This window comes from Monodelphis domestica, chromosome 3 (assembly GCF_027887165.1).
Source record: "Monodelphis domestica isolate mMonDom1 chromosome 3, mMonDom1.pri, whole genome shotgun sequence".
NCBI lineage: Eukaryota > Metazoa > Chordata > Mammalia > Didelphimorphia > Didelphidae > Monodelphis > Monodelphis domestica.
The window spans coordinates 306,023,233-306,044,869 of record NC_077229.1 but is presented as its reverse complement, the minus strand read 5'-3'; the positions used below and the strand labels follow the sequence as shown (position 1 = coordinate 306,044,869).

The window sequence follows — 21,637 nt, the reverse complement described above, 5'->3', positions numbered from 1 at the left end:
GCCATCAAAGCTCTTCCCAACTTGGTCCTTTTCTACCATTTTAATATTCTCAAACATTATTCCCCTCCACACAATTGAGGACCAGTCATGCGTGATGTGGTTCTGGTCAAACTTGTTTATTCATCAAGCATGGCACCCCATCTCCAGTCTACACAGAACTTCATTGGTTGTGTCTCATGCCTAAAATGTTCTCCCTCCCTCCCCTTAGAATACCTAGACTCCTTCAAGACTCAGATCAATTGCCAACGTCAGTGGGATACCTTTACTGGTCTTACTGGTCCCTCTAGCAATTAGTGCCTAGCCCCTAAGGTTATTTTGTATTTACTTTGTACCTGTGTTGTACATACCAGTCTATGTATGTGTGTGTGGAGGGGAGGGTTGGTTAGAACATAAACTCTTTAAGGGTAGGAAGTATTTCACCTTTATCTTTGCATCTTCCAAACATAATGCTATATGAAGCGAGTGGAATGAGACAAAGGTAGGTTGTGGAAATCCTGACATGTGGAGATCAGGAGTTTATACTGCATGCATTAGTCAGAAAGCTTTGGAGTAGAGGACAAGAGATAAAGCCTTGAAGATGTATGGTTGCAGTAGCTGGGAGAAAGGGAAGAATGTGAGAAAGAACAACTAATTGGACTTGGGCAAGCAGCTGGATTTTTAAAATGAGGAAAAGAAGGACTTTAATCCTTTAAGAAGGTTTTTAATTGGGAAGATAAAGCTGCCAGTAAATACAAAAGTTGGAGCTTCTTTCATACAATATGAGAAGCAGAAGGGCCCTCAGAGGCCATCTAGTTACTCTGAACCAGAATAAGAATACTTTCTTCCATAAGATGTCCTTAATCTATTTTACTTTTAGGGCTCAGGGACCCTTTTGTCTATTTGATATATCTAAATGCATAAAAATACATAGGACTACAAAGACAACCAATTTTATTAAAATAAAATTACAAAATTATAAATTTATGAACCTTAGATTAAGAACCCCTGCTATAATATAGTCAGTAATAGCTAGTCTATCCTTTGCATAAAGACCTTTAGTGAGGGGGATCTCACTACCTTAAAAGGCAGTCTTTTACACTTGTTGATAATTCTAGTCTCTAAGACATTTTTCTTCACATCAAGTCTAATTTGTCTTCTACATATGAGTGCATAAAGGTTTCCAGCATGAAGTTAGAAATACAGGTTTGGAGCTCTAAGAAAAGACTTGGTTTGGAGACACTGGTTTAGGAGTCATTTGCATAATAGTGGTAAAGAAAACTATGAGCATGGAAAAGAGCACTAAAGGAAAGAACATGGAAAGAAATTGGGAAGAGGGCCAGTGACAGAATCTGGGGAGACACCAATGTTTAAAGATTGAGGGGGTGATGCAGAAAGAACAAAGTAAACAGAAAAGAATTAGGGTGACAGGAGAATCATGAGAGTCACAGAAATCAAGGAAGGATAAGGCATCCAGAAGAAAGGGATGATGTAATGTTCAATGGTCAAGGAAAATAACGAAAGATAATAAAATTTAGCAATAGGATATCATTGATGATCTTAGAAGAATTATTCCAATAGGTTAATAGGGACTACTATACAGCAAATGATTGAGGACTGGAGTGAGTGAGAAGCAAAAAAAGAAAAACCCAACCACAGATGATTCATTCTCAGAGTTTGACAGTGAAAGGGAGAAGATGACTAGTTTATACACACTTAAAATAGAAGCCATTAAAAAACATTTTAAAATCTCATTCAATCTTATATAATCATTCTTGTGTATATTCTTTTACATCCTGATATTCTCTAGACCTTGGAACTTGAGGTAATAGTAGAGGTAGGGAATTTGATCCAAATAATTCTACCATAACATACTCATGCACAACAAATGAAAAATCTCTGAAATGGTCACATCATAGATTTAGAGCTGGATCAGATCTGAGATCTAGTCTAGCCATCTTATTTTATAGATTAGGAAATTAATATCAAGAGACGTTTAGTGGCTCACATAAGGTCACACAGTTAATAAATATTGAAGGAGGTATTTGAATTGAAAACCTCCAACTTGATGTCTAATGCTCTTCCCACTATGTCATATTGCTGTTAAACTGAATCCCCCAAATCAAGCTTAATTAATTTTTTTAAACCTTTACCTTCTGTCTTAGAATACTAAGTATTGGTTCCAAGACAAAAGAGCAGTAAGGGTTAGACAACTGGGGTTAAGTGACTTGTCCACGGTTTGAGTTAGGAAATGTCTGAGGCCATATTTGAATCCAGGGTCTCCCATCTTCAGGACTGGCTCTCAATTCACTGAGCCATACAGCTGCACCCAGCTTAATTAATTTTTATAAAACAAATGATTATAGTAAAAGTTAAGTATTATAGTTTATATACATTTAAAATAGAAACCATTAAAAAGGATATCAAAAAACCCTCATATGATCATATAAAAATCATTCTTGTATATCTCCTCTTATATCCTGACATTCTCCAGACCTTGGAGTGTAGTTTCAGCCAATTCCATTATCTTACTTGGTAAATTTTACATATCCTGAAGGGATACTCTTGAAATGCCAGGTATTTAATCATATAACTCAACATATAAAAATCTCAAAAATATTGCTGTTGTACTCTTTTTTAGCACTAAAGCACTTATTCTTATCTACAAATGAAATGCTGCCACTCTGGGATAGGATCCAAGTAGTTACCACACAAGAGCCTGATTTGGTACTAAATTAAAGGAAAGATGGTCACCTGTTGAACGGCTTAAAGCATTTTATAAAGAAATCTGGATTGATTCTTGGTAGGTGGTATTTGAAAGAGGTAGGGAGTATTCTCCTATCCTTTTTAGAACCTAAAACCCTATGAAAGCATCTTTTAATATTTCATAGTTTATAAGCTAAGCTAAGCAATAAAAGCAAGATTAGAAAAATCAAAAAGAAGGCACAGGGTTTAAAGACAACATTTAATTATTTTCCAATTCCCTGCAGCAGAATCTTGCCAATGAGAAGCAGTATGTTACTCTATTTTTAGGGTGTCATAAAATATTTACATACAAACATAATTTCTCTGACTGCTTTAAATATGTTAATCTTATCTTCCTCCCATTCCACACTTCCCCCCTTAAGTAGTTTTTAATCAAGTACGGCCTGCCTATTGGGTAGAAACTTTCTAGGAATCACTGAACCTAAAAAGTTTGGATTTGGATTGTCTCACTTACACTCTTAATCTAGTCTAATGTATTTCATTTAATTTCTCCATGTTGTAGTTTGGTTATACAGTTCCAAGTCCCTAAATTTCCAAGTCCTACAGAAATTCTATGTGGCTTTCAATTTGGGTTTTATTACAATAACAGTCTTACAATCAGTCCAGCAGTCTGCTTACTGCATTACCTAGAGTCAGGAAAACCTGAGTTAAAATCAGCCTCAAATACTTAACAGCTGCATGACCTGTATGAGTCACTAAATGCTGTTTGCCTCAGTTTTCTCATCTGTAAAATGAGCTGGAGAAGGAAATGGCAAGCCACTCCAGTATTTTTGCCAAGAAAACCCCAAATGAGGTCACAAAGAGTCAGATGCAACTGAAATGATTGAATGACAACAATGTTATTTATAAAATGTCAAACATTATTTACATATTAATTTTTCAGACTTTCCTGATAACCAAACAAAACTAAGACATGGAAAAAGATTTAGTTTCATTATCATGATTATAATGTCAAACTGGGTATTGGAATCAGATCACTTTGAAATGAATGAAACCTCCCATAGACTTCTCTAAACGTTTTTCACAGAGATTGCTAGTTAAGTAATTTTTAATGGAGTGTTTCTTTTTTTGCTGTATCAACCTGTTACAGTCCTGACTGGTTAGCATTGGTATTACCATAATAACAGTGTGTACTCATTCATCAAAGGGGCAAAAGAAATTGTTTTAGAATACATAGTAATTAGAGAGATGGGGGTCTAGAGAAGGAAAATACTGAATTAGATTGACTTCATTATGATAGTCATAGGCAACCTTATCAAGCTAGACATTAGTAACATCTCAGGGAAATTTAGAAAAAGTTAAAACCCATACATTTTTGTGTGTTTATTTATTTCTTTAAAGATCATGACTAGTATCTACACATGGAATTCTCACGAAAATGTTTTCTTTTCTAAATCCGTTATGTTTCATTTTATTGTACAACTGCTTCTAATGAGTAGATGATTTTATTTACATTGGGGGAAGTAATAAGTATTGGTATAATACTTATGTGCCAAGCAGTATGCTTTACAAATACTATCTCATTTGATCCTCACAACAACCTTGTAAGGTAGGTGCTGTTATTATGCCTAGTTTTCAATTGAGGAAACTGAGGCAAGCAGAGATTAAATAACTTGAAATAAATGATTAGTTAAACTTAATCTCTTTAGGATACAAAAAGACTTTAGTTGGAGTTAAATAAAGAAAATATATGTATTTTTTCTAATATAAAAGATCTGCTTAAACTTGAACAGAAATCTACTCCAAATGTGGTTCTAAAAACTTCCCAAAACACAAGGTCTCTGAACTATCAAGTCTAGTGGAATCAAGAAGCATTAAGGGCCTTAGGGCTAGGAACTGTGCTAGAAAGCATTTTCAGAATATTCATGATGGTCCTCTCACACACTGGAAATTTTTTCTCTCTTCCTCTCTCTTTCTCTCTCTCTTTTTTTTTACTAAGTCAATTTGTCAGCAGATTACTCAATATTCTGAACAATTAATTCTTCAGCCTTCTTATGTCTGATATTCATTCATACACTATAAAAATTGAGGTCTCTATATTACAACTGACAAGATTTAGAAGAGTGCAAAGAATGAAATCTATCAGGCTTACTACCACTGTTCTGTAGATTTAAAGAATGAATCCCACTTTATACTCAAGCCTATGTCCAGTTACCAACAATGACAAGAATGATAACCCTTTTGAAATGAGTCAGCTCATTTGTTTCACTAAAGTTTAAGTATCTATTTCATTTAGATTTTTCTAATTGGTTTAACTGTTACTGATTTTCTTCCTTTCTGCTTTAAAAGATTCTAAGCAGAGAAGTACAAACATTCTATAAAACAAACCTGCCAAAACAAACTCTTTTCTTTAAGCTATCCTGTCAGGGACATGAGGGGGTGGATTTGGGGGGTGGAGACTGTTCACTTTTTTTTTTTCAGGTCTTGTGGGAAAACAAAACTTTTATCTGAGAAGTTGAAAAAAAGTTTTACATGAACTTTATGAACACAATGCTTGCAAAAGTTCTACATTTATAATTCAATCATTCATACTCTATATGCAGATTTCTTTTCCAGTTTTGGAACTGGGAAGTTACCAGTTTAAAAATGAACCAAGTTCTTGAAAAGACTGCATTTGGTAGCAAATTTCTTTTGCTCAAAAAGGAGCCAATTAAGCAGTCAGCAAATTTGGTTCCCCTAATTTCAGCTCATTAGGTTTCAGAGTTACCCTGGGAAGACAAGGGCTCCAGGAACCACAGTGTTACCAATAGGCAACAGAAAGAGAGAATTGGAATTGTCCAAGAAAAGTAGTATCTTTGCTCTTAGGAGTAAGGCACTGACCATTTCCCTGGTGATCTTGCAGGGTTGATGAAAAACCAAAGAGCCAATTACAGAAGTTAGAAACAAATTCTGGGCAGGGAGCCAATCCTCTGGCGCATTTCTCCCTATTATAACTTTTGCTCAATGAATACATGCTACCTGCTCAAGGACTCCCAAGAAAGTGAACTCATACTGGCAATGGCAGGTTATAGTTCTGTTTCTTTTCCCCAAAAGATGGACCAGAGGACAGATAATTTAGATGCTTTTCATCAAATAGTTTCTTCTACTGTCTCTTGCCTACTGACTTATGATTGTTTAGGAAGGCATAATTTGTCTTAAACAAATAGCAGCAAAAACCAACAATGAATTCAGCTTGCTTCCTCCTTTTACACATTCTAAGATGAGAACCAATTTGTGCACAATTTGTTACTTTAGTTAAATGGCATCAATGGCAATGACAGGTTGACTTAATCATAGCAGGTAAGAGAAAAAGACATGACCAAAAACAATAACAACACATACACATCCAATTAGATCAAGCATGGTGTTTTGCATGTTCCAGGAATCCTTAAAAACACCTATTATATTCTCCCTAAATCTTTTCTTCATTCTAAATATTAGGTGTAATCCTTCAGATGAGCTGCATGTGGCATGAACTTCACTTTGATGGTATCCATCTTCTAATATGCTCTCTAAGAATCAATACCCTGTTTAGAGTAAGGTATCAAAAATGAACACAATGTTTTGGATGTGCTTTGACCTATATTGTTTTTCTTTTTATAAAATTCATTATAATTTAGGTAGTGGTGGGCTTGGAGTTAGGAGGACCTAGGTTCAAATATAATGATACTACATTTTTATTTTCTCCTTCATCCTGAAAGATATGACTCTCTTCATGTAGCCTATAATTATATTAGTTTGGGGGTAGCCATATCACACTACTGATTCATGTTGAACTTGCTGTGCAAGAAAACCTTTAGACTTCTTTCTATTTTATTATAATTTTTTTCTCTCTCCCTTACTTCTCTTAACCTACACACCTCTCTTACTTTATACTTGTAAAGTTGATTTTTTTTTTTGGCATACATATAAGACTTTACATTTTCTCAACTAAATTTCATCTTAGATTTGGCTCAAGTTCTGACCTATGAAACATTTTTTGAATGTTGATGCTGTCATCTAATTATTATTTTGTTAATATATGTTTATTGTTAATCCTCTTAGATTTCTGTTATTTGCAAATTTGATAAGCAATCCATGTATTCCTCTATCCAAGTCATTAATTACAATGTTAAGTAGCACAAGGCCAGGCATAAGTGCCTGGAGCACTTCCCTGGAGACTTTCCAGGTTGACATGGAACCAGAAATAACTCCTTTTTTGGTCTAGCTATTCAAACTAACAAATCCGTTTAACTATATCACTCCAATCTTGTTCACAAAGAGAGAATGAGAAATTTTGTTAAGTGAACCTTGTTATAAGATGGTTGAAACATTACCTTGACCTATCAGTCTAATAATCCTGTCAATTAAGTAAATAAAATTAACCTGATATGGACTTTTCTTCAGGAAGCCATACTTAATATTACCAATTTATCCTTTAAAAAGTGTTCTTTTAATATCAATGTATCCTTTAAACAGTATTCTTTTATCTTTGCTCAAGTCTGTTGACATTCTTTAGGCTTAAGGAAGCTTAATGTTGGGAAGATGGATCTATCACCTTTTGTTTGCATATGATGATTCTCAAAAGAGACAGTGTGATCTTGTATCCATTTTCCATTATAATAAATATTGTTAATCACCTACTTTAATTCTTTCCATATATTACAGAGAAGGTTAATTATTAAGGTTCTTGTAAAGCCAAGTGAAACTTATGAAAGAAGAATTTTAAGAGTGGCAATAAGATTTAAATAATATATAAAATATAATAGCCTTCAGGAATTTCCAAATCTGAGTGGTGGAAAAGATCTGTATATAACCATACAAACATGTTTTTTTTTAATTGGTATTTAAAAAGTGTTGCACTTGGAGTGAGAAGGACCTAGGTTCAAATCTCACCTCTGACACTTAATAGGTTATATTGATGTTGGGTAAGTTAATTAACCTTTATGTGTCTCAAATAACTATAGTATAGTGGCCTGGTTCTGCTGCTTACTAGTTGGAAAAAGCACATACTTTTCCAAGCTTTAGTTTCCTCCTCTGTAAAACAAAGGGGATGGGACTACATGACATCCAAATTTTTTTCCAGTTCTAAATCTGTGACCTTGTTTCATGAGAGGTTCCCTCTACTGAGGAAATGACAGCTTTTGTGAATTTGTAAGTTACAGGTATGTAATCTTTTACAAAGAAAGCATTAGCTAAATGAATAAATGGATCCTAAGGTATTTATTGAATATACTATATAATTAAAGAATAACTACATAGTATGGACAATTGGAGGCCAGGAATTTAATCGAGTCAGGGTCAGAGATAGGGGCATGTTGAGGTATCAGATACCAGACTCTGGTTGGGTTACAGCAGTCCCTGGTCTGATTTAATACTTTACACATTAATGGGGCTAGTTTTGTTCCTGTAGAAACTGGTTTTATACTTCCAGGGTTTTCTGGTATATTTGACTTGCATTCACAGAGAATTCATTTTTCGAGTTCCAGGAATGAGAAGTAAAGAAAATGAACAATTAAAGTGGCCTTTAAAAAGCAAGTGGGTGAGCAACAAAATGCGTTTGCAAAAACATTATGCTCAGGATGAATCACAGTTTCAGAGAAAATTAAGAGATCAATGATTACTCAAACTTTGCTAACTTTAATTTTTTAAAAATTCTCTTTATAAGGGCATAATTTCTGATTCAATATTGTTCAAATATCTCCTTTGCCCAACAATGTCAGGTAGCTAAATATTATTACCTATGTGACATTGGACAATTCATTTTACAGTTCCTGGTACATTGTGATTACTTAATAAATCCTTGCTGATTTCTTGATTAATGTCACTGGACATACATTTCCTGACATGTTGTTTGTCCTTTGTTTTGAAGAGGACCAATGATGTCTTGACTTGAATCTATAAAATGAGGGAGTTGGACCACAAGACCTTTAAAATCTATAATCCTATGAACTAGATACATTGGCATGCTCATTTCTTCCCAAGGTACAGATAAATTGAGAGATCCTTCCTGGTCTTGCCTCACAGAAGGATGATGCAGTTTGGTTAGGCTGCATCTAAAATTAATATAATATCCTGGACCTTTAATCTCTTTCTAGCTTTTGCTGATTAATTGAATTGTTGGGAAGGTGGGGCGCAGAAATCATAGAATGAAGACATTTAATAAATTTTAAAATAATTTTGGAAAATGCTTAAAATTTCAGTTATTCATTGGAAATTATTTTTAAAAAATATATTTATGCTATCTAGATTTTAGTTTTTGGGAACCGAAGATATTGTATACAAAGAAGGCATGTCCTTATTTCACTGACTACCTACAAATATATATGTTTAACTTTAACCTAATAGGCACTTAATATTTGTTGATTAAGACCAATCAACATGACTTTCAATGATTAAGACCTCTACAATTAATCTTACCTCCTTCAATATAATGACAATGGAAGCCACAGAGGTAATCCATCTTAAATTTGGCAAATTTTTTTATTGTGTTTAACATTACATCAAAATATTAATGAGAGTCCAAGCTAGACAAATATTAGTGTATCAATGGCTTCTTAAAGTTCACAATTTTCACTAATGATTAGAAAGAGTAAATTTATTAAGTTGGGAGATAATATTGAGATGCACCAAAAATATGTCCTTTAAAATCCTGGATAAGAAAATAAGTGAAATAGGAATAGATCAGATGTAATGAAATAATATCAACTTGTACTCCCTCTATCCTATTTCAAGGTGTTTGAAATTTCCAATTATGTAGAAATTCTTGGCAGGAAGACAAAATAAATCATGGAGTACAATACAGAGTTCTGTATACAGCAGGAACTCAACAAATGCTTGATCACTACTAACAGGTAGAGTGACGGCAGTTTTTCTATTTTATAGCTTAGTAAGATGTTAGCTTGAAAATTATAACCCTAGAAAAATATTTTTATAGCAATGTCTTTGGCAACATTAATTTTTAAAAGTAGTACCTGGCTTTGAATTATAATTAGCACTACACTTAAATAGGATGTTGAGGATAGGTAGAACATACTATTCCTAAAGAGTAATCTCACTAAAATGTAATTTGGGAAATTAAAAAAAAAAACAAAACAAAACAAACAGTCACAGCAAGGACCTTAGGAATTTTTCCAAATTCCTAGTATTACTGCCAAAAAGACTTTGGCATAGTTGATTTTACAACAAAGGTTATGAATCAATGCTAGAATTACAAAATGTGGGCATCCAAGTCTTGAGAACCTAGCTTTGCAGGGGCAGACATAATATCTTGTTCCTTTTCCAAGGATTTTTATATAAAATCAAGTTAATTATTACCTATAAAAATTAATAAAGAGATATTTGTCAATGGAGACACTAATTAAAAGATTTTTAAAGTGATTCTGTACTGTCTTCAAATTAGTTTTTCAAATAGATTTTTGTTTAAAGTAGCACAAATGTGGATGCATTTGGATACAATATGTACTTAATAAATGTTAGTTGAATCAAATTCTTTTCTATAACTCATTTTTTGGAACACCTGGAACATCTGATATTATCAGGAACTGTGGAATTCTCACTATGTGAATTTGCAAGATAAATGAAGCTTGATAAATGCTAAGGCTTTATCCTCTGGACCATTTCTGATAGTTCCCTGCCTTGTTAAACAGGATATTAAAGACAATTTAAGCCTCTGAATGAATGTTCATTATTATGGACATCAATTTCTGTTAATTTATAGTAATCATCTAAGTCTATTTTTGAGGTCTTCTGTGTCCACTCTCATAATAGGTTTGCTATTATTCTTTCTCCTACTATCATGGTACCTACATTTCATTGAATCTCATCCCATTCAGCTTCCTGTTTGTTGCTGCTGATTGGAAAAACAGGTAACTGAGCTCATTGTTCATTACCTACTGAATATACAATAGAAAGATTTTGTGTGAAGAATGAAGTATGTGGCTATAGTGTAGGAGAATGTGACAGCTATGTATAACATTTTGAGGTCTTCTCATTTCTTTTTAGTGTCAGAGTTGGGTTCCTGTAGGAGTGAGAAGTGAAATATGTGTGTGTGTGTGTGTGTGTGTGTGTGTGTGTGTGCATCCTTACATAAGAGAATACTAAATATTTATTCTGTGAAGCATAGAATTGAATTCAGAGAGGCAACAGCAGTAGTAGAAGGATTATATTTCACATATTGCTCAAAAGTCCAAAATTTTAAAATTTATCCTAGGAAAAACTGCCACAGCCTAGCTACAATGGCCAATAAAATCAGTTTTATAGAGGGGGAAAAAAGCAGAAACAATACCCTCTTCTGAAGAATAAAGTATTGAGATGGTCCTAAATATAAGAAATTTTTTGCTGTCTACTGTAAAACAGAGTCTATGAATATACTTCGTTTCTATTTATAGTGATAACCTTTTATTTGGAAAGCAATTACCACCAGCTTCCTCTCGCCTTAAAGTAGTTGGCACCATTTTGCAGTTATTGTTCAAATGGCATTTGAGCTGCCAATTTTCTGTTGTAATTTTTATTTTTAACATGGACAATCCCAAGTTTTTTTTCTCTTCTTCTTTTATCTAATTTCATACCTCTTTTAAGTTTTAGGTAAAAATATGTGTCAAGCACCATATTCAAGCAGCAATACATTCTAAGCTATATCCTGAAATACTCATTCTACACCAGAAAACCTGTTTTTTTATATGACCTAAAATAGACTTTAGATTATGATAATGAGAGCTGTCAAATGAAATTAAATTTATTTTTAAAATATGAAGCTACATTTACTTACAACTAAATGAAACTTTAATTTTGCATGAGTAAATGCAACTTGGAACTTAAGAGTCAGAATGGATTTTAGAAATGTAGCCCAATGTTCTTAAGTTATGTATGATAAACTTAGGCTTTGAGACGTGATATGACTAAACTGAGGTCTCACAGGAAGCAAAACAATGGAACTGAGATCTTTGATACTTCAAATATAAGCTTCATTAAGAATATATTACAAAATCCTAGGCACTCCAAGGTGTGATTACTTTTAATAAGCATCATAACAAAGCAGTATCTTAAGCCTGTTCATTTTTGAGGTTTCTGGAATTATTTTATAAAGGGCATATTCCCCCAAATAAAGATTCTTTAAAGATATATTTTTTTCTATTTATACTCATATTCTCTCTCTAGTCCCTAATTATAGGTTCACCCTGTTCTCTGTTCTGGAACAAATTATTTTAGTACTGCTTGATTTTCACCAAATAAGTATGAGTATCATAATCACCTACCTCAAAGGTTATTTGTGGATCAATGTTCCCAAGCAAGGAATATGCAGAATAATGTGCAGGAAAAATATAAAGGACATAGTCTGTATTAGCCCCAAATCACAGAAGCTGAAAGGTTATCTCCTTTGGAGGAAGGCTTGTTGTACATGCTGCCACTCTTGCTATCCAGTGACCCTTCTGCTTTTTTTTTCCTCCCAGATACCATTCTGAATATCTCTGGACCCTTTAATCCCATCTCAGCTTCCAAACCTCACTGAAGTGTTCTGGGCATCATGCCACTTTTAATACCTGGGTTTCATTTACTGTTTCTACCTCATCTTTGGTAGTAAAAGACTTACAGTGAATTGCAAAGTACATGACAATTTTTGGCCAACAACAATATGCTGACAAGTGCCCTCTCTATTTCTCAGAAATGTCCTTACTACTCTCATATTCTGAAAATATCTTCTATCTAGGAACAAGAATCTTAAAGGCTGCTAATGTTTCATTTAACATTTGTATTAAGTCCCACTAAATAATACACCAAAGTATTTTGTCAATACAGTTAATGTGTCTCTCTCAATACTAGGAAGTAAATTAAGTATTAATAACCACCAATATAAATATTCACAGATAATTCAAAGTGCAGAAGGATATCTTAATATAAGGTGAATATTAAAAGAACCCTATTGATGAAAATTTCAAGGCAGGGAAGGAATTTTGAGTATCATGTTAAATTGATACCACAGCATCTTTCCACTGCTTCTGTTCTTTACTATTCTTGTCAGATATCTTTTAAATACTTTAAAATGAAGAGAAGGATTAAATCTGGCCCTGTATTCTTCTGGACCCCAAATTTATACCAGAGAATCTAGAGTAGGTTAATCAATCTATCAGTAGATAAACATTTATTAAGTACCAAGGTGTTATGTTAAAAACAAAAAAGGACAAGCTAATTGGGATTTGCATAATCTTAAATAGAGACATGGATATGGAAGTGAGTGAATATGGAAATCCCAACAACCTCTTACATTCAAGACTTAGTGACTTACTCTTGATTGAAATAAAAAAAAAAAGTCTGTTGTCCATTTGATCACTGCAGATCATAGAAGCCCCACCAACAACTTCTATCCTATTTCTTATTCTTTTCATTTTATTCCTGAAATCTTTGGGTCTACATGTAGGTTAAGTCATGTTAAGGAAGTCGGCAAGTGACCTCAGAATTCAATATTAGTAATATATATTTTTTCATAATAACACCTATCTTCTTATTGCCTCTTTCCTTTTATGAGCCATATTCCTTTCAGGGCAGGAGAAATTACATATAAGCTCATATGAATATGTTTTATGACAGTTTCATTTAGGCTGATAGCCAATAAATTAGTCTATCATATCTCAAATGATTAAGTATATATAACTTACACTTATGTAATGCTCCTTCATTAAAGAGAACAACAAACATACTGTGAACTTGCAAAAATCAACTTGTTTTTCACTGTGGGGCTGTTATGTAGGCTACTTATAAAACATTTGAAAAATACATTTCCCTAGGTTTAACATGCCTTCTGCTTTAATGAAAGTACTCATATGTCCATTAGAATGTAAGTTCCCTGCAAGTAGGGAGTATTTGTTATTTGTACTTGTGTCCCCATTATCCAGCATATAAAAGGGCAATTGAGAAATTATTGGGGTTTGATTGAATGATTGATTGGCATTTGATACTTTTAAATGTTCTTAGAAACTCACATGCCCAAAACAGAATTAAACTTGAGGATCACCCAAAGGCAATGGAGAAGCCTCCAGGATAGATCGCAACATAATATCATTGAAGAAATACAGAGGAAAAATAACATAAAATGTAATTAGAGAAGCACATGGCTATAAAAGAAAAGTAACCCAATTCTGTAAAAGAAGTGAAGGATGATGAATGGATGATATATGTGCTCCAAGGGAATCAATGAAATGTCAAGAGATCTATAGAAACTTTATTCTCTCAGGTGGGAAAAGACTGTTGAAGATTTATGGGAGAATGTAAATGTAAATAAGAGTTATATACAGGAGGAGAAATCATGGATAAGTTGTAATTAGCACTAATTGGGCCACCTATCTGCTAAAAAGTAATAGAGAAGTAAAAGAAACAAGTCCTGGGGGTAAAAAAATGGAAGTTGATTGGGTTGCAACATGGAACTCACAAGAGGAAAAACGAGAAAAATCAGACAATGTTTAACACACTCTTTCTTGATACTGTAATACTATTGTCAAAAGTGCTAAAGCTCAGATGACATACGGGCAGAGAAGAGAGGTAAAGAATTTTTTTTGGTCGTATTAGTCAATTGGGGGAAAGAGGAGAATCAAGAAAGGGACGAAATTACTACTCCAGAAGGATTATGTAATAACAAGACAATGGATAGAAGACAGGACTTGTATTTTTATTTTGCTTCAGTTTTCAGTGACAAGATTAGTGACCTTTGGAAGGGATGACTGAATAACAACAAAGCCAACATGGAAATGAGAGTCTAGATAAATAAGAAATGTGAAGGTGATAAGTTATGCTATTGATCAGGTATTGCTTACAGTTTTAGATGCTACAGTTTAGGAAGGACACTGATAAAGTAGAGAACATCCAGAGGGAAACCAGGAAAGTAAAGTAAAAGGACTTCAATTTAAGTAATAAGAGAAATGCTTGAAGGAATTGGGAATGGGTAGCTTGAAGAAGACATGTTTTAGGTAGGACCTGATAGAGAGAATTAAGTATTGAAAAGTTTTCATTTGTGGGAAGGATTAATTTTTCTCTGTTTGTACCAAATGACTGGTTCAAGAGCAAAGAAGTTGAAAAGATTAAACTAAAAGCTTGATGTTAGGTGATGCTTTGTAAAAATTATGGATAGTTCTAAGTGGAATGGGTTGTGTAAGATTAAAATTAATATCCAATAACTCCAAGTATTATATTTTATATGACTTATTAATAATCACTTGAAGTAGAAGAAATAAAAGGACAAAAATAAAAATCTGAGTAAAAAACACCTGAGTAATATTCTCCTGCCTCACCTCACCCCACCTCCACAGCCACAATTCTGGGAGAAGAGAGGTGGGCATACATCAAAATATATCCTTCCTACCTAAGTTCATAGGTAAAAAGGTAAATAGAATGCTGGGATTTAGAATCCTGAGGAGCAGATTCTAATTATACAGCTGTTAGGGAGTACTTCATTCTCCTTGATTGGAGGTCTTTGAGCAGAAGCTAAAAGACCACTTTTGACCACTTGCTGAGTAAGTTGTATTGGGGGAATTCCTCCTCAGAAATAGGTTGGACAAGATAATTACTGTGGTCCCTTCCAACTCTAAATTTTATGATTCTCTGAATGTAAATACTATCTCTGATACATATCAGCTGGATGTCCACATATCTTGCCTCAGGCAACTCTAAGAGGCACAAAGTGTGTCATTGGAATTAAGTTACACACCAAGGAGATCCTCTATATTGATGAGATCAGAGGTTGAGGTCCACATCCAGAAAACTGAAAAAAAGGTACATTTTGTCAACTTGACTTCTAAATGTTATAAATTCATCAAGATTATGCCACATAACTGCATCTATAAGAAGTGGTAACAGAGTCTAGATCAGTGATGGCAAAGCTTTTAAAGACCAAGTGCTCATGCCACATGTGAGCCTCTTGCCATTGGGATGCTGGGCAGAGTGGCAAATGTGAGAAATGTCCTTAGACATGCTTGGAGAGGGGGAGGGGAGCAGCCCCCTCTGGACATGTGCCATAGGTTTCTCAACACAGGTCTAGGACAACATATTGCTGACTTGGTTGCCTAAATTACAGAAAAAAAAATATGTATATATGCCTTTAATAAAAGCTTATTTTCTATGGTCCAACTATTCTGGCATCTAACATTCACAAAAATATTTGAAAAACAATAGTTCCTCTATGAAACTTGATTCAGTGTTTTCAAGACCCTTTTCTAATAATGAAAACAATAGAATGTTTAAATTTTGACTCTAAGTTCCTCAAGCTGGGAGATGGTAATATCTGTCCTAAACAAGGCATAGGGATAGGATTTAAGAAACCAGGGCACTAAAAATAAGCTTTACAATGTTGACATGACAGTGATGTATAAAAAGAAGGGATTTAAAAAGTATTGAATTAGTATCAGCAGACCTATATTAAAATCCTGCTTATGTTATATTATTTGTGTGACTTTGAACAAGTTCACTTGGGCTCTCTGGGCCTCTGTCCCTTCATTTATATGATGAAAAAACTAAACAAGATGACCTACAATTACATGTAATTGATAATTTTTTTAATTACCTCCATGTCTTCTCCAGTTCTACTTTTAAGATTAAAAAAAAATCTTTAAAATCATATGCATCATTATTTAAGCAAAAACCTTTTGACCCTGTTGAGAGAGACAACAGATTTAAATTTTTAAAAAAGCAGTTGAATAGTTGTTACTCTTAGATTAGGAAGGGAAACCTAGTTAGCCTTCATCTTCTACCCCAAAATAATGTGCCATATGTCCTTTCAATCTCCTCTGGGCAAGGGGTACAGGGTCATAAGTATCATAATGCTCCTTCCAATCCTATAGGAATATATTAGCAATGAATTGTGGGGTATAGCTGGTACCAGGTTCTTCCTTTGACTAGAATAATAGGAGTTAAAGACACAAACACAGGAGGTAAAAGTACATTTTATATGTCTACTACTTTCATTTTACTGAATACCAGTTTTCATTTCTGTGCAGATGACCTTTTTACCACTTGCAAACTATTTTCATTTTGCTTAACTATGAGAAACTGCTAGCAGAAAAAGGAGGTTACTTGTACTTTAACTGGCTTTGTCACTGTTTTGTCTTTACAAGGGATTATTTAGTAAATCATTTCATAGAACTCAAAGAATTGGACACTGAAAAGCATGGTAATAGCTAGGGTTTGGATGCTACTTTTCTCATTCTCCCTGTTTTTCAAGTGAGAATGTCATTAAAGATAAGTTTTCTATCATTTATGCTTTTTAAAAACATGTTTTTTTTATAAGCCACAAATCCAACAAAACAGTCATTTCAAAAGGAACAACAGTCTTGTATTTCTTTTATATGCTGATTTATTTCCCAAAGACAGCAAAGAGTTATCTTATTTGACTTACTTCCAGAGAAATTAAAGTGTTATTTTCCCCCTAACCTAAATAGTGGTAATATATTTATTTTACAAATTGAAACAAGGAAAAGAGAGTGGGAAGAGAAAAACCTCAGTTATTTTAAATATATTAGTAGACATGACATCTCTGTGCTTAATTTTCCCATAACCTCCTCAAAATTCCAAATGGAACATGATGGGATCATATAGAAAGAAGGGGTGTGTGTATATAATATATATCATATGTGTAATATACACATACATACCTGCACATAACATTATTACAACCATATGATATTAAATCACATGACTTCTTTCTTTGATCTTGCTTGCCTATAGAATTTGAGTTGTCAAAAAACAGGCACACTTATTTTTGGTAGAAATAACAAAATCTTCTTTACTTGGCTGGAAAACCTTACCAGAAAGCTGCTTAAAATACATACATGTCCATGCTACTCTCCCAATTATTTCTAGTTTCAAAAATAAATCTTGTTTGGCATTTAAAGACCTTCGTGATCTGATTTTGGTTCAGCTCTCCAAACCTAATATATATTACTTCCTATTAAGCCTACAATCCAATCAAAATAGCCTCTTTTCTGTTTCTCACATATAACAATTCATTACCCATCTCTCCCTTTGCCCAGGCTGACTCCAGTTCTTGCAATGCCCTGCATTTTTTGCCTCAACTTGACTTCTTAGAATTTCCAGTCTTTTTCAAAATACAGCCTCAAGTATGACCTGCTATAAAAGATCTCTTCTATTCTTTTAGATACCACTAGTGCCTTCCCTTTACAAGTTATCTTGTAATTAGTTATTTTTGTATATTTTCACATACTTAAGATATGTACCTATTGTTTCTCCTGATCAGTTGCTAACTCCTTAAATACATGGACTGATTAATTTTTGCTTTTTTATCTCCAGGGTCTATCACAGTGTCTAGAACATTGTTAAATGCTTATTGATGTCTTGATTTCCAGTGCTTCTGACAGAATTTCAACTTCTAATGACAAAGGTCCTCTATTATCATGAGCCAAGTATCAGAATATCAGTATAAATTTATAGACTGTTAGAAAGGGGGAGAATGGTTGATGCAGTTATTAGGAATATAGTATTCAAAGAAATTGCTGAAGTTAGACTCTCTGTTCCTGAAAAACTAAACAAAACAAAACTTGACTATTCTTTGAACTCTTTTCTTTGAAACTTTATGCTCCCAAAGTATTGTGTTAATTGTTCAATACAATACATAGAATGAGCAGTCTTTCTCTAGTCTTGGGGAATCTTCTCCCCAACAACAACCTTTCCCAACTGGGCTTGTTCTTAGCTTTGAACACCTTACCTAACAACCCAAATCTGGTTTCAGTTTGCCAAACTATCAATTAATTTTGTTACTGAAATATATTTTACTATGGTAGAGCCAAATAATAATACAAATCTATAGTTGTACATTGGGTGTAGTTGAAAAATTTACACTAGTCATTTTTGGTCACATCATTCAAATGAAACAGGAAAAAAAATTCACTCTATTTAGAAAGATATGTGGTTTTATTTAGGCAGGCAACCTCTCCACTAATGCAGATTTTAGCCTTTTTACAACTTCTTATCTCAAAGGATTCTTGTTCATTTTCTCCATGAAATTCTCCATAAGTGATAGAGGCTTTTCTCCCTCTTCCCCCCCATACTCCCACCCACCTACCCCTGCTTAATATACTAGAGAAACAGTATCCATTACTTGTTGTCAGATACTTTCTCCTTCAGGGAACTCATAAACCCCTCATGGTATCAATTTTCATCTCTGTGCAGATGACTACCATACGTATACATGCTAGTCTAAGCTTTCTCTTGAATTCTGGTTCTATGGTGCCAACTATCTGGTACTTTTTTCTGCTTCTATGTCCCACCAGAACCAAGAACTGTTTGGTTTGTGGAACCCATTCAATATCCAGAAACCTCAATTTTGAATGTAGGTGCTAGCATCTTCCCTTGAAACCCAGACTTACAATCTCAGAGCAATACTAGAAGGCTCCCTTTCCTTCCAATTATCTGCCAAGTTCAATCTATAAAATCTTGACTATTTCTTCAAATCTATTCTCTCTTGTGTTCTTGTACTACTACCAGTTTAATTCAGGACCTCATCATTTCTTACTTGAACAGTCTTCTACATAGTCTTCCAGGCTTTACAAACCTGTCAAATGAAGAAGGTACATGCCCAGCCAAGTCTCCTATCTCCTAAGCAAGTTGTGCATATACCCACACCCACACCCCTTAATCTATTGTAAAGGAAGACGAGCTCAAATCCACTAACTATATAATCCTGACCAAGTCAATTAACCTGTTTGTCTCAGTTTCCTCAGCTATAAAATGGAGATATTAAATAGCTGTTGTGAGGATACAATGAGATATAATTTTGAGTTCTTGGCATATAGTAGGCTCTCTATAAATGCTTATAAACTTAATTTCCACTTTTCCCATAACATAATAACATACACTACAAAGTAGTATTACATACTATTAAAAAGATATTTAAAGTTCTTAATCTGACTCAGATTTAAATTTTCAATTAAAAGTGTTTTTGTCTTATTTCACATTCATCTCCTTGGCTTGTTTCAATTAAAACTGGCAACTGTTTCCCTAATCTCATCCCTCACTCTTGTCCCCATCCTCTTCCTCCTGATTGCCCTATCTTTCCCCCAACCTCTTCCCTTGTCTTGGTACACTACCTCCTTAACTCTTGCCTACTGATCTTTTTCTTCAAAGGTTAGCTGAGACAACAATTCCTCCATGAGACATCCCATAAATGTAGGAGGACACAGCAAAAGGTGGCTTGATCATTATTCATAAAGAATTATGGATAGGGCTAGTGTTTCATTGATATTTCAATACTATGTTAGTAAGGACACAGAAAAGTTTCTGGTCAATTAGAAAAATATAACTTTGTTCCTAAAAGATCCTACACTAATGATGTGACTAATATAGCTACATTTGGAACAGAAATTGCTTTATATTGAATACTTTGGAATTTGTTTTTTTATTTTTTCTAACTAGGATAAGTTTAGGGGCTCTCAACCTTCTTCAGGTATCATGCAACTCCACATCTCCTTAGAATAAAGATTTTAAATACATAAAAGACATAGGGATTACAAAAGAAGCCAATTATATTGAAATATTATAAATGGAGACAATTATATTGAAATAGTCATTAAAATTTGTTTTTAAATTTTGTGAATCCCTTATTAAAATTTTCTGATATAGAAACATATCCACACTGAAGGAGATAAAATGGTGTGCAGAAGCTACTAACCCTGAAAATTAGTCCCAAGGGCTCTATAAAGAGCATTAGACCCAAAGACTTTAGTACAAGAATGGGAGTTTTGCAGTGACCTGTTTGTCAAATCCCATTTGTATTTATGTCTCTGCCAGGGCCAAGGAACAGTCCCAGGTATACAAAATAGAAGATGCTTTCCATATGAAAGAGAAGATAGGAATTGTAGAATCTCAAGGTTATCAGATATAGAAAGTCAAGCCAACAAAAGTGAGATTAGATTAATTAGGATAATACCTTAATAAAAATTGCCTTTATGCTTGAGACTCTATTTGAATATTTTAAAGGCACCTATTAGGCAGAAATCTGTTCACTGATAACAAAAAAAAAGGTCAGCTAAACAAAAATTCCTGTCATATGGAAGATAGGAAAGACAGTAAGTTAGTAACAAATAGCTTGATAAATGGGTATTTTGCCATTTTAGTCTGTCATCAGTTAGCCATGAGAGCAACCAAAAGATTATCATGTACTGAGAGTCTGTATGGAAGGGATAAGGGAAAATCATTTTTTAGTGATTTAAAAAGATTTGCTTTGTCTGTTCTGCTAATGCTTAAAACAACATTATAATACCCAAAAAGTACAGAGATTCCCCTGATGAAAGGTTAAAAAGTTAGAAAAATGGATAATTTTCCCCCAAATTATCATGGAAAAAAAAGTAGTCCTTAAAAGACGGGGGTGGTGGGGTGGTGGAGGATATCTAAAGATGATCAGAAGAAGAAGAGATGATCGCTGGTGATTTCTAATTGAGAGGTATATTGAAGTGGCTATTTGTCCACCTGATAAATAAAAATATGTGCCTTCCAAGGTAATGCATCTAAAATGTGACAGAAAGCCTCCCAAGACTTGTGAAATAGAGGACAACTACTTCTTTGTGGACCAATAATATTATTTGAAGTAACTTAATAAATTTGAATATGAATAACTATGATGATGATATCATGAACTTATATGAGACTTTAAGGTTTACAAAGTCCTTTAAAATATTATGTCATTTGAGTTTCACATCAACCTTAGGCTTAAAAGCAAAACTTTTTAATCTCTATCTTACAGAGGAGGAAACTGAGGCACAAAGCTGTTAAATGACTTGCCCAAGGTAACACAGTAAATTTGGAATTAAATTCAGGTCTTCCTGTGCCACAGAATCATCTCTAGAAGGCAAAGGTAAAAATTAAATATTTAAATGGGCACAAATTGAGGTTTTGATCATTTGTTGTCACTGGGAAGAAATTTGGCTTCCAAAAAGAATGA

At 33.8% G+C, this 21,637-nt stretch overlaps 1 protein-coding gene and 1 long non-coding RNA gene across 6 annotated transcripts in view; one reads left to right on the top strand and one right to left on the bottom strand.

The window, feature by feature from the left end:
- Window positions 1-21,637, bottom strand: part of FAM110B (family with sequence similarity 110 member B) — a 222,519-nt gene that overhangs the window by 56,175 nt on the left and 144,707 nt on the right. The window lies entirely within an intron of this gene.
- The window catches only part of LOC130458411 (uncharacterized), a 51,896-nt gene that overhangs the window by 18,882 nt on the left and 11,377 nt on the right, over window positions 1-21,637 (top strand). The window contains exon 2 of the long non-coding RNA XR_008917731.1: window positions 21,440-21,550. This is a non-coding gene — a long non-coding RNA (uncharacterized LOC130458411). The remainder of the gene's footprint in view (window positions 1-21,439; window positions 21,551-21,637) is intronic.